General features: G+C 45.4%; 1 protein-coding gene across 2 annotated transcripts in view; it reads right to left on the reverse strand.

The window, feature by feature from the left end:
• The window catches only part of LOC106805934 (cAMP-dependent protein kinase regulatory subunit-like), a 99,163-nt gene that overhangs the window by 31,526 nt on the left and 53,508 nt on the right, over positions 1-14,129 (reverse strand). The gene's annotated exons all lie outside the window — the stretch shown is intronic.

Raw genomic sequence — 14,129 nt, forward strand, 5'->3', positions numbered from 1 at the left:
GTGTGTGTGTGTGTGTGTGTGTGTGTGTGTGTGTGTGTGTGTTATGTCTGCTTACTCTGCAATACCTCATCAACACCATGGCTTACAACCCTTAAACGTTACTGCGCGTATAGGTGGGGCGCGGGGGAGCACAGATGGAGCTAAGCTGAACCGGACAAGCTGTGAATGCCCGGCGAACTAGTAAATTCAACCACCCATTTGGCTGAACTCGGAAACCGAGGACGGAATCCCGAGTGAATCGCAGGCGAGGACCTACGTCATGATACGTCATTATACGTCACGCCACGTCACGTCAGCCGGGCAGCCAGGGAAGCACATCGATGTGAAACTGAAACTATCAAAGCCGTGAAATTGAAATTGAAACCAGCAAGGATGCCGAAGCGAAACTGAAATTAGTAAGGATGCAAGGGAAACTGAAATTAGCAAGGATGCAAGTGAAACTGAAACTAACAAGGATGCAGAAGCGAAACTGAAACTAGCAAGGATGCAGAAGCGTGTAACGTTGAATTAATGTTCGATGTAGAAACGATGAAGAAGGAATCCAAACTTGGGTATTAAACTGACTAAACTTTAATATCTGACACATCTTGCACATCTTGCACAAAAAGACAAAGAAATGCGCACACGCGCGTAAGCACGTGTGCTTACTCACGCGACCACAACCAGACTCCTCGACTCCTACATCTCTGTCCTTTTCCCCTACCACAAATCTGCCCCCACATATGTCACTAACCCACAGCCCTATGTGCCTACCCTCATTTCACAATGACCCTAAACGTCCGACCTAAAAGGCTAAAACACGTTTACAATTCTCCCTATAACATCATTGTAACCACAACAAGACGCGCGACGCTCCGTCTACATAGATTACCACTAAAACAACTCCGAGTCTAGCCGCACTCCGTGTTTCTAACTAATTTATCTAACATCTGTAAATCATATGTTACAAGCGAAACCGAAACTAACAAGGATGCAGAAGTGAAACTGAAACTTACAAGGATGTAGAAGTGAAACTGAAAGCTTAACATAGGACTGCTAGAAGTGCAAACTGAACAAGCAAGGATGCCAGATGTGAAACTGAAACTAACAAGGATGTAGAAGTGAACTGAAACTATGCAATGGATGCAGGACGTAACCGAAATAAGCAATGGATTGACAGCCCGTAAAACTAAAAACTAAACAGCGATGTAGAAGTGAAACTGCAACTGAGCAATGATGAAATAGTGAAACTGGAAACTAGCAATGATGCCATAGTGAAACTGAAGCTAACAAGGATGCCAAAGCGAAACCGAAACTAACAAGGATGCAGACGTGAAACCGAGACAAGCAACGATGCAGAAGTGAAACTGAAACTAACAAAAATGCAGAAGTGAAACTGAAAGCCAGCATCTTAACTTCAACCCCGCAGCTTCATCCAGTTCCCCACACAACAAACTCACACACACACACGTACACACACATACACACACTCACGCACGCACGCACGCACGCCGCGCGTGCGCCACACACACACGTACACACACATACGCACACACTCACGCACCGCGCGCATGCGCACACACACACGTACACACACATACACACACACACATACACACACACACACATCACACACACTACACACACACACACACACACATAACACACATACACACACACACATACACACACACTCACACACCACACACACATACACACACACACACACCACACACAACACACACACACATACACACAACACACACATACACACACACATACACACACACACACACACACACACACACACACACACACACACACACACACACACACACGTACAGGCTCCGTAATATCGTAACACGAGTAGCCGGCCAGCCGCCTATCTTCTCTGTAATCTGTTATTTCTCTCACGCGGCTGTTACGTACGTACGCGCACCGCAGCTCTAGTATGCTCTACGTCGCTCGCTCCTAATTCGGTTACTTACTTCCACGTGTCGTAATCAGATTATAGACTGGCTACCGGTGTAATCACGCCGCGTGGCGGCCGCAATATCCTGCTTCCCCCCTGTAGCGCGCATACAGGAGGTGCTATGCACACACACACACGCACACACGCACGCACGCGCACGCATGCACGCACGCGCACGCACGCGCACGCATGCACGCACGCATGCACAGCACAGCACAGACACACCCGCACTTACGCACGCACGCACGCACGTACGCACGCACACACTCACGCACATACACACGCACACACACAGCGTAAGATTCGCAGCTACGACCGCAGACACTTGAGAGTTGGAAGTGTTCACTAATAAAAATAATGGCAAAGTGAACATGAATTGTGTTTATCATCGAATTGTAATTGTTCGCGTACACGACTTCTCGAACAAAACCCCGCGTAAACGCCGTTCCCACGACACCTTACAACTACTCGACGCACCGCACGCGCGCCACTGTGCGCACAAACTCGCAAAACGCACTTTAACCGACGCCACGTACATCTGAATCCGCATGAACGAATATTTGCGCTGCGTGTGGTCGCGGGGTAGATTCGTGCGACACTTAGACACGAGGTGCTAACATCAGCATCGATAGGCAGGCTATAATATTTGCAAGAAATCCTGATAAGTTCGGTTATTGTTTCGATGTGCTACACATTATATATAATAATAGACAGGTCGCATAGTGTGGCGTTGTGTAGACAGGTATGACAACGAAGAAATAAGGCACGCGGAATTGACGGTAGCGCTGCGTCCGTGCGTGCGTGCGTTCGCGCGTGCGTGCGTGGGTCCGTGCGTGCGTTCGTGCGTGCGTGGGTGCATGCGTGCGTGCATGGGTGCGCGCGTTCGTGCGTCCATCTACGTTACCTATTACACTGAAGGAATAACACGATGTTAAAAGTCTCGAAATGGTTTGGTAAATCACCAACTTTCTTACTACGAGTTCCTTCAACAACGAATACTTTGGCTTCACGTTTCAACAACGTGCACCTAACAATTCGCTGTCAGTTTTTAAGATCCCCCCTCCCAAACCTCCACAGCGCACATAATGCTACATGACCACACATCATTGGAAATACGGGAACGTGTGACGTCACGACTTCATGCGCCCTCTACACGCTCGTGCATTAGTGTGAGATGTAAGAACGAGGTGACTCTCACGGTTTTCCCCCGGCTGGCGCGTGTGACCACAAGGACTTGGAGCGTTTCGACTCTATGTATATATATGTGTCAGAGTGCGGTAGCGTGCGTGCGGTGTACATGTGTGTTGCAGAGGAGCATTTGCACGGCATTTGCCATTTAGAGGAAATTGTCGGCAATAATAGGCGAAAGAGAGTAGAGAAACATGAAGACTTTGGTAGTAAATAGATTTCGTATTTATTTAGCATTATATTTTATTGAAACGCTCCAAGTGCCTGTGCGTGTGACCGCGTGAAAATGACTCACAGCGATCACGTTCCTGTGATAACGACAATGCACGTAATGGTGTTGTCATTTCGCCGATGTTATGGCTCACGCGGGGGGAGGGGGGGTATACCAACTTACGCAACCGGCGAGTTGAGCAAACAGATGAGGCACGGCCACTAATGATTTAGCTAATTGATGCACGGCTTGTTATTATTCGTGTCATTTAATGAGACGTAATAACGCTTTCACGAAAGAGAATGCCCTGCAAGGTCCATTTACCTGTATAGGATTCGATGTAGTACGTTGTATGGAGAATATTCTGTGGTACAATAATAGAACATACGGAGAGTAGCTTTATAATACTGCATTTGTGTTATCTATCTGTTCTATCTATCGTGGACTCTATCGACGCAACCTGTTACTATACCCTTAAGGAACGGGTGCCAGTAGCGCACCTACTAAACCGTAGAACCTGGGAAGCGGGAAGCTGAGCGGCTTCCTTAGATAATGTCACCTTCCCGGCAGTACTTTTCATGAGGCTTGCAGACGACACGATGAGTTATAGGTTAATCGGGCATTTATCGTGAATAAAGGTCAAAGAAACGAGGCCGTATGACTAGAGACGGAGGGAGTAAATGGAAAAGCAGAAAAGGTGGAGCCGGGGAGAAGGTAAATGAAGAAAGAAGGTTGAGTAAGTAGTGTAGGGTGAGGTATTGGAGGCGGGAGAAGACGGAGGAGCTCGAAGATGTAGTTTGACTAGAGGCGAGGGGATAAGGTAACGAAAAGAGTAAACGTAGAGGTGGAAACTTGCGTACGTACTACGTAGAGGTGGAAACTTGCGTACGTACTTTGAAACTAGCAAAGATGCAGACGTGAAACCGAAACTAGCAAGAATGCAAACGTAAAACTGAAACTAACAAAGATGTAGAAGTAAAACTGAAACTAGCAATGATGCAATAGTGAAACTGAAACTAACAAGGATGCATACGTGAAACTAAAGCTAACAAAGATGCCGAAGCGAAACCGAAACTAACAAGGATGCAGCCGTGAAACTGAAACTAGCACGGATGTAGAAATGAAACTGAAACTAGCAAGGATGCAGACGCGAAACCGAAAGCCAGCATCTTAACCTCAACCCGCAGCTTCATCAGTCCCCACTGCGCCAACTTCCGCTTCCAAAAAACAAGCCATTACTAGTGTGACACGTGTATAGTGGCAAGTTAGTAAAAATCTCAATCACCTTCCATGATCATTATCACCTAGCAGGAGCCAAGAGTACGTGTAATAATCATCCTCAGCGTCTACTCCCAGCAGTAGTAAATAGTACAGTTATGTATCGTTGCTAACTCGTGTGCATGCGTTGCACACCTGCGGCTGTGTTAACGTAGACTTCAGCACACGGCGTGCATGGACACAGCTAATGTAGCGGTCACGTAAGGACCCTGCAGACGAAAGGGCTCTCTGGTCTCAGCCGGCGTAGCGGTCCCTAAACAGCCCCTGTTGGTCACAGCAGAAAAAGTCCCCCCTTCCCCGAATCATACAGCACACACGCACGCACAACATACACACGCGCGCACGCACGCACGCACGCACGCACGCACACACGCACACACACAAACTCACACACACACACGTACACTGGATATGCTCCGGGCTTTACGCAGGCACGTGCCACCTACAGATACTGCCAGGGTTTTTCCAATTATCATAACAAAATTTGCGCATCAAAGCACATATATGATTGTTAGCTTTTCATTGCATGTATACCCGAAATATCTGTGCGCAACAGACGAGTGCAATACTGTTATACAGACACGCGATGCCCGAGTTTGCTCTACTGATGATAGCAGAATATCTAGCCTAGCTCTATAGCACTGCAGTATACGTGTTACATAGACACGCGATGCCAGGGTTTGCCCTACTGATCATAGCAGAATATCTAGCCTAGCTCTCTAGCACTGCAGTATACAAGCTGCGCATTACGGCGTGCATGTTAGCAAGAGTAGGTAGTGTAGGTAGGTATAGGTAGGTAGGAAGAGTAGGTAGTGTAGGTAGGTAAGTAACAAGAGTAGGTAGTGTAGGTAGGTAGGTAGGAAGAGAAGGTAGGTAGGTAGGAAGGTTATCTACTCTTGATGTTAGTTATTACAGAATGCTTACTTCGGATCGCCTATATACATGCAAAATAGATGAGCGCAGGAGCATAGCGGGTGGGTGCGTTAATTCACGCAGCACACGGGTCGAGCTATTCTTAATTACTCACTCGCTGTGTGATAAATATACGTTACAACGTTATGAACAATAAATTATAATAATGCGGGTCGTGTGAATAAATATAAAAACCAAGAGTACATAAAAAGAGATTATCTCCTATTATGTACTCTTGATAGAAACGCTATTGTTGTGTTTTACACGGCAATTTCTTATCATAGCGCCAAGTAAAAGCGACAACAATTTCACATTATCAAATTAATATGAATTTTGATGAGCGTGCTAATGAATAAATTACTTTATGGGGGAAATGTGGCAACAGCGCTGCTCATTAAATGTCATTTTTATTAAGCAATTATTAAACTAATTAACTTATTAGTTAAATAGTTATTTCAATAATTACTTTATCCCGTCGCGCTCTCTCTCTCTCTCTCTCTCTTCTCGCTCACTAACATACTACTCAGTACTGGATACGTTTAAATGCTCGACTGTATTCAGCTGTATCTCACAATGGGATAACAAATGTAGCAAGCAAGACCCCAACCCTTCTTCTTTACCATATGCCAACCACTCCACATGCTCTCTGCTACCAACTGAAACTCTGCCGATTTCCACTACGCCCCAGTTCTTACACCCCCAGCTACACGCAAGTAAAAAAAGCAGTTAGAATCTCTCGCACTGTAAGCAGACTGACCGCCGATCAAGCTCATCGCAGCAGCAGCAGCAGCAGCAGCAGCAGCAGCAGCAGCAGCAGCAGCAGTAANTCAAGTTGAAATACAGTTGTTTACTCCTATGGAGAGATTTGAAGCTTCCTATTTTGGAGCACGCCAGTTGACCTACTTTTGAAGCCACGCCCACTTTTTTGGAAAAATGAAAGATGGCCATCGTAAATTCAGTTTGATTTTTGGTTACATTTTGGTATGGTGAATGTGTAAGGGCTAGCCCCAAAACAGTTGTACTGCTGATGGGAGAGATGACAACATCCTATTACCTAAAATATTTCGTCTAAGCTGGTCAACAATCTACAATCATACCTATATTACGTGAATATGTGTTTTTAGATTCTTTCGTAGCCAGTAATTTGACTGGAATAGTTTTTGTTTTTATTTGCGGCGATATTCGAAACTCCAAATGGCGATCATTTAGGCGTAGCGCATCTCTCATTCAGATTTCAGACTGGTCCCAGATGCGAAAATTTTATTTCGCATGCAAACATAATGGATATATCATCTATCAATGTATATAATGGGATGATATGCTATATAATGGTAGTTCTCCAATATATACTCTTGCTTTATATATTCGCCCCTCCCTCTTTTATCAGCACCCACGGTGAGCTACAGTGTCATTGACACTCTTATTTACTGAGCCCACACGGCGCCACCCTTCACCGCACAGTGCTGAGCTTTCCCGACACGGTGGAGCCACGTAGATAGGAACGTGAGCTCTCGTTGATCCCGCCATGCGCAAATGACTGCAGTGGTACGTCCCTGCTCCCTAGCACATGTGCGCAGCAGCAGCAGCCAGCAGCAGCAGCCAACAGTAACATCCCGCACACGCCACCACCGAGCAGCAAGGCAGGCATGTAGCAGCAGAGGCAGTAGCAGTAATACGGCTAGCGCAGTAAGCAAGCAAGGCAGAGTAGCCAGTAATAAACAGCAGTAGCAGTAGCAGTAGCAGAGCAGTAATACCACCGACACACACCAGCAGGCAGCAGCAGTAGAGCAGCAAGCAGCAGCAGTAATCACCCCACCGACGACAGCCAGCAAGCACGCAGTAGCACAGCAGCAGTCAGCAGTAATACAACCACCACAGCAGCAGAGCCGCAGCAAGCAGAATAACCACCACCCACCCAAACCGAGCAGCAAGTACCAGTAATACCACACCACCAGCACGCAGTAGCAGTAATAGCAGCAGTAGGCAGTAGCAGCAGCAGTAATACCAGCAGTAGTATGTAGAGCAGCAGCAGGCAGCAGCAGCCTATACACGCAGCAGCAGCAGCAGCAGGTCAGCAGCAGCAGTAATACCAGCAGCAGTAAGCAGCAGCCAGCAAGCAGGCAGTAAACCAGCGCAGTAGCAGTAGAGCGCAAGCAGCAGCAGCAGCAAGCAACAAAACACAGCAGCAGCAGTAATACCCATAGCAGCAGTAGCAGCAACAACAGCAGCAGCAGTTAATTACGAGCAGGCAGTAGCAGCAGCAGCAGCCAGCAGGCAGAGTAATACCCAGCAGCAGTAGCAGTAGGCAGCAGCAGCAGGCAGCGCAAGCAGCAGTAATACGAGCAAAGTAGTAGCAGGCAACAGTAAGCAGCAGCAGCAGCATAATACCAGCAGCAGTAAGCAGTGAGCAGGCAGCAGCAGCAGCAGCAGCAGCACGCAGTAAATACCACGAGCGCAGTAGCAGCAGCGCAGCGCAGCAGTAATACAGCAGGCAGTAGGCAGGCAACAGCAGCAGCAGCAGCAGTAATACCAGCAGCAGCAGCAGCAGACTGGCTCACGCGTGCCGGATAGAGTTTCAGTAGCTGGCAAGCGACTGCCGCTCGAAGCCGCTCTCACTCTCTCTCTCACTCTACAAGCCTCGCTTTCTGCCATGCGCTACTACTGTCAGCAGTGACGGAGCGGCTCTGTGACGGCGTGCACGCACGAAGAGAGAGGAGAGACGCGGTGAGCTGGCTCTGCATGAGAGAGGGAGAGCGAGTGTGTGCGTGTAGGAACTAGCTTCGTGTTGCTAGCAGGAGAGAGGCGAGGCGTGGTGTGTCCGTCTGTCGTTCGTGTGGCTTGGAGCAGCGCGTTGGAGCGTCAGACACAGGCGGGCGGCATTTCCGGATCGCTTGTCGCGCGCGAAGAGAACGTTAATTCGAAACATGTGGGTCAAACGGTTCTTGCGTTATCTTTGACCGTAGACAGACACTGAAATGCATAGTGAAATTGCCAAAATCTACCTAATTTGCATAATTTAAAAAAATATCAAAACCCGTGTGATATGTTTTGGGGCCAGTCCTTATTCATTCACATACTAGAAATGAGCAAAATCCGTTGAACCTGAATTGACTTATGGCCATTTCAATTGTTGCCAAAAAGTGGGCGTGGCTCGAATGTAGGTCGACTGGCGTGCTCCAAAATAGGAAGTTCAAACCTCTCCCATAAGAGTAACAACTATTTGCAATTTGAAACATTGAGTTATCGTTGACCGTAGACAAATGTTGACGGACGGACCGACGGACGGACGGACGTACGACGGACGACACCCCACGGCAATAGCTCATCTTGACGATGTCAAGGCGAGCTAAAAATTACGCCCGCCGTGCGATTAAAAGCCCACGCGTGAACACACGCGTTCTGAATAACATCGCAACTCATGCGAATGCCCACGTGCACCACGCGCAAGGGTCGTTCAACCTTACTGGTGAGAAAGAAAAAAACGAGATGCGAATGCACACGACCCTCTTCCATGCTGCCATCATCCATCCCTATCTGCCTGGAGGATTGATTAGTCATTAGGTTTGCTCGAGGACATCCCGCGTGCAATCAGGGAAAGCAGCTGAAACAACCGCTGGGATTCACCCTCCTGTCAGAACGCATGCGAGTATGAAACCCGTTCACTGCTGCTACTATACCTGCCCACTACTACTATTGCTACTGCTACTACTACCACTAACAATAACACTACTCGTAACAATATCACTACACTATCACCACCGCTACCACTATAGCTAGCTCTAGGCTAGCTACTACTACTGCTACTACTACCACTACCATTAACACTACCACCGTTACCACTAATCCTCTAATACTACTACCACTGCTACCACTACCACAAATACTACTATCACTACCACTACCACTATACAGCTACCACTACCACTACCACTATACAGCTAGCGCTACTAGTACTGCTACCACTACCACTACCTCTACCACTACCACGCATCTTACACGGCGAGCACGTTTTTTCCGTATACAGAAATTCGAATCGACGTGATTTTTGTCTGATTTCAAACTAATCTAAGCATAGTTTTCATTTTCACAAATAATAAACTCACCGTAAAAAATGCCGAAGTCAATTTAATACCATCTAACGTACACAACGACGCTTAGCACATAGCGGTGGACTTCGCAAAACCAGTCATCGAAAAACGTAACGCGACACCGACAACAACACACGAAGCAAAAATAAGCAGTGAGTCGAAACCGCTCAACAAATTTTTTACTGTACGTATATATGTACGTATACCCAAAAATAAATTGGCACGGGATAACAACACGAGCATGTGCCACTCTCGCGCGTGAATTCCAGCCACTGATGACAGACCTCGTTAACACAATATGTCATCCGGTACGTTTGAGGTCAGAGGTCGGTCTAGCAGAACGGGAGGAAGGTCGCGTGGTGAACGTACTCGGCGACGCGTGTTCAATGGATCAACGGTCGTTGAACGAATGGTGGGGCAAGCGAGTGAAGCTGTGGCCACACGGACCGTTGTCGGAGGTAGAGAGGTAACAGTCGGTAGATGTGGAGGTCTACAAGAGCTTGTAGAGTGGAGGAGGGGTAATGGATCAAGCAGCGAGTCGTCGTGCGGTCTGTGGACCACAGATCTGGAGGTTGATGGATCCAGCGATCAGTCTATGAGAAGTCATAATCACCACGCGTTACAAAATCCAGTGTTCACATTCTTATGTTTATAGCCACGTTTTCATAATTTACCAGTTATTAGCTAGCCGTTGATAATTATAATTGATAATAAAAGCTTAAAAGCAACAGTTGTCTAATTGTAGGCTAGTCGGGCGTATTCCCCAATAACTTGTTACAATCAAGAAAAATTAAAAAACGTTGAAGGTAAACGTAATAAAAGCATCCACAGATTATAAACCAATTTTAACGGTTTAAACAATCATATCTGCGTAAACCACGTGTGTGTGTGCAGGCCTCTCGGCGTCAATGCACATGTAAACTAGTACTAGTAGTGCCCTCTAGTGGAACGGTTCGACATGATAAATGTCAACATTTGAAATGCTAACAACCACTTACAATTTTACATGATAACATACATACCGTCATACCGTCAATCAGGCGACATATCTAGTTCTACAAACAAACCATAGTCCGCCGTGAACCAGGAAATTGCACCTCCATCATCTGTTGAAATTCTAACATATAACATACTTACACTTATATGGCGTCAATGCCCTAACGGTATGTATAACTAGCTGGTAAACCTCTCCATAGCTCAAGGAGTATAAATTTCGCGGATGCAACTGCCTATTATGATTCTGTAATGCACTCCCTGGTATGATTCGCGAACATTATATTCAGTCAATGTAAGAATCGGGCAGGAACCTTTGCACCGATGATCACAAAGAAAGCGCGTATCTATAGTCAGTAGTGCATTAATCTTATTGCTAGATCTTATTGCAAACAATCTCCATAGGAAACCGAGTCGCATGGGTTTAATGATGACGGTTATATATGTCATCTTCACGGTCAGTCTAGTAATAACTATCGCTGGTGAACATGTTAGACTCGCTTGCTAGCTAGCTACTTGGTGCTCACTCTCCTCCGCTGTACATGAAAGCTATCTAGATCGATTTAGTCTCGTGCTCGTATAAATTGCTTTGAGGCTTATTCCTTACAATCATTTTCAGACTTGTAAGCGGAAATCATTGGATGCATTGCTACAAAAATTCAGCATCGGAGACGATTGGCCTGCAGGTCTAGTTGACCGAGATACATTTGATACAAATTCAATACACGAATAAAACTGGAACAGAGAAATAGGGTGATACTCCATTAGCAGTGTTCCCAACTTTAATGTCATTAATGGTCATAATAACACACACACACACATATATATATATATATATATATATATATATATATATATATATATATATATATATATATATGCCAGGTCATGGTCATATATTAGTTTGTGGTTTAATGTCATTTAGGTTAGGGTTAGGGTTAGGGTTAGGGTTAGAATTATCAATCCTTAATCATTAATCATTAATGATATCAAAGTTGGGAACACTCCTAATGGAGCGTTAGCCTAGTTGCCCGAGATTTGATACAAATTCAATACACGAATAAAACTGGAACAGAGAAATAGCTCATGCCACAACTGCAAGTGCTAGGAGCTACTTAATCATAACTGTGTTACATATCACCAGGAGCGAATGAAATTCACACCCGATGTATCGTTATATACAGCCTGAGACGGCCAAGCTAAACATCACAGATAACTAGCTGTACTAAGTAAACGGAAAAACAGAACTGTAAAACAGTTGGCCTACTAATCAGTTAACTAAACAAGCTGTAGCCAGCTCACTGTTAGAAGGGAAAGAAATTGATGCGTGAAATAAGAAGCGGTGTTATGATTTTGAAATGCCATCTTAAAATTGTAATATATTTAAATTTGCTAAAGAATACTACCTTTTGAAATGAGTGGGCTTTCACACATGACACATCCTTAAATCTCTCAAGGGCTAGATGGTCACTATAGACTACACTTTGCACATTCGCGGGACATTTCTCCTTGTGCAGATTTCCTTGTGCCTTCAATAACATTGTAACAATGGATGGAGCGAGAAGGTATGTGTGTACTGTGGCCTACCAGCAAACCATTGACCTCCGCTGTGAAACGGGCTGGATTTCTGTGTTACGACCCTAAATAACGAGTAATATAGCATCAAGAACGCAGTAACCTCCCTCCTTAGATAATAGAAATCGTAATTTTGATTTCGTTACTGAAAAATCCTGACATTGATATCTACAACATTACAACAACAACAAAAAAGTGACAACATTACAACAACAACAAAAAAGTGACAACATTACAACAACAACAAAAAAGTGACAACATTACATAGCACATACAGGCACGTGCACTTATAGTTATAGACGTGCACGACAGGAACAAATACACACAACATGTGTGTTGTCAAGAAAATAAACAACGAAAATAGTCTGCAAACACACACTTCGATCTGCGTGCACATATGATTCACCATGGCTTGCAATGTCATAAAAATACACGAGAGCATCAAGCCATCATAAAATCGCGTGTTAGCTTTAGAATTACACCCTATGCATTCTGAGAGTGGGTGAGCCAATAAGTTGTCATTCTCCTTCTGCTCACACGAAAAAATGTCCAAAATTATTCGCACAGGCAGACCAATAGTGTGCAGCGTTTACTTCGCAGAGACTGCATGTATAGTGGAAGTCGTTTAATCTCATGAGGTAAATACGGAAGATTTTTGAAAACTGCAAGGTCATTATTTGACTAACGGACCGATCATCACGCCATTGAAAGCGACTATGATGTGATAACATGCAATGACAGCTCATGTGGATGACGAAGTACGTGAAGACCAGATCGGAAATATGTTGAACAATCCAGCGTGACTGCCTCTGGCAGTGCAAACACAAATATCTATACATATCTCAGAAGTAGATAAGAATGTATAAACCGCCTAACTTGAAACAAAAGGCAGCTACTAGCGAGCCACACCGCATCGCCGAGTGAGCAAGAGTCGCTAGTAGCGCTGAGAGGGTCTATGTCCCCCAGGGTACTGCGGGAACGTACCCTGGTACTATCTAATATGCCGGACCGTACCTCGCCTACTCCGCTAACGAGTCTAGGGAGTCGCCTACGCCTACTCACTAACCCTAACCCTAACCATATGAAATAGTTACCAGGGTACGTTCCGGCAGTACCCTGGGGGACATAGACCCTATGAGCGCTAGTAGCTGCCTTTTGTTTCACGTTAGGCGGTTTATACATTCGGTTTGCTGGCAACAGAATGGATAATCGTGTCGTACGTTTTAGTTTGTATCACCGGATTGCGGGTGTATACGAGGAAATGATTTCGCACGATGCTAGGCGAATGTACTGTATACGATTTGAGCTCAAGTTGGTTGAGTTACGCGTAGTAAATCGTAGGTATTCTAAAGCTAGTAAATTACGAATTTCCCTTGTTTATTGAAGTCACACTCCAACCCTATTATCTACTTCTGATACATATGTATGAACATGTATGTAGGCAGGAATCCTAGAAAGCCGATGAACAGAAACCGTTTGAAGACCGAGTGAACCCAGTTTCTCTCTGTTTCATTGACGTGTCTCAACAAATTACGTTGCATACCATGTCGGAGATAAACACTTATTATTATTATTAGTATTATTATTATTATTATTATTATTATTTTCGTGGCTTCAACATGCCAGTTAGTAGGAACAACTGTCTGACTCACTGACCTTTCGTCTCGCTCAGATTACGGCAAACGAGCAACGTTAAGTGTTTTTACTTGGACACACGGAAGGAAGATGTTGTCAATTAGAGGAAAGCATCGAACACGAGCAGCAGAATTGTGATGATTTTTTTTTCAATGATAAGCTGTACGTGCACCGCCGCCTTCACTTCTCTCTGCCTGTGTTTATCTGTCTGTCCGTGTCCGCCCTTCGTCTCTCTCTCTCTCTCTCTCTCTCGCTCTCTCTCTCTCTCTCTCTCTCTCTCTCTCTCTCTCTCTCTCTC

This window comes from Priapulus caudatus, unplaced genomic scaffold (genome assembly GCF_000485595.1).
Source record: "Priapulus caudatus unplaced genomic scaffold, Priapulus_caudatus-5.0.1 Scaffold133, whole genome shotgun sequence".
Lineage (NCBI taxonomy): Eukaryota > Metazoa > Priapulida > Priapulimorpha > Priapulimorphida > Priapulidae > Priapulus > Priapulus caudatus.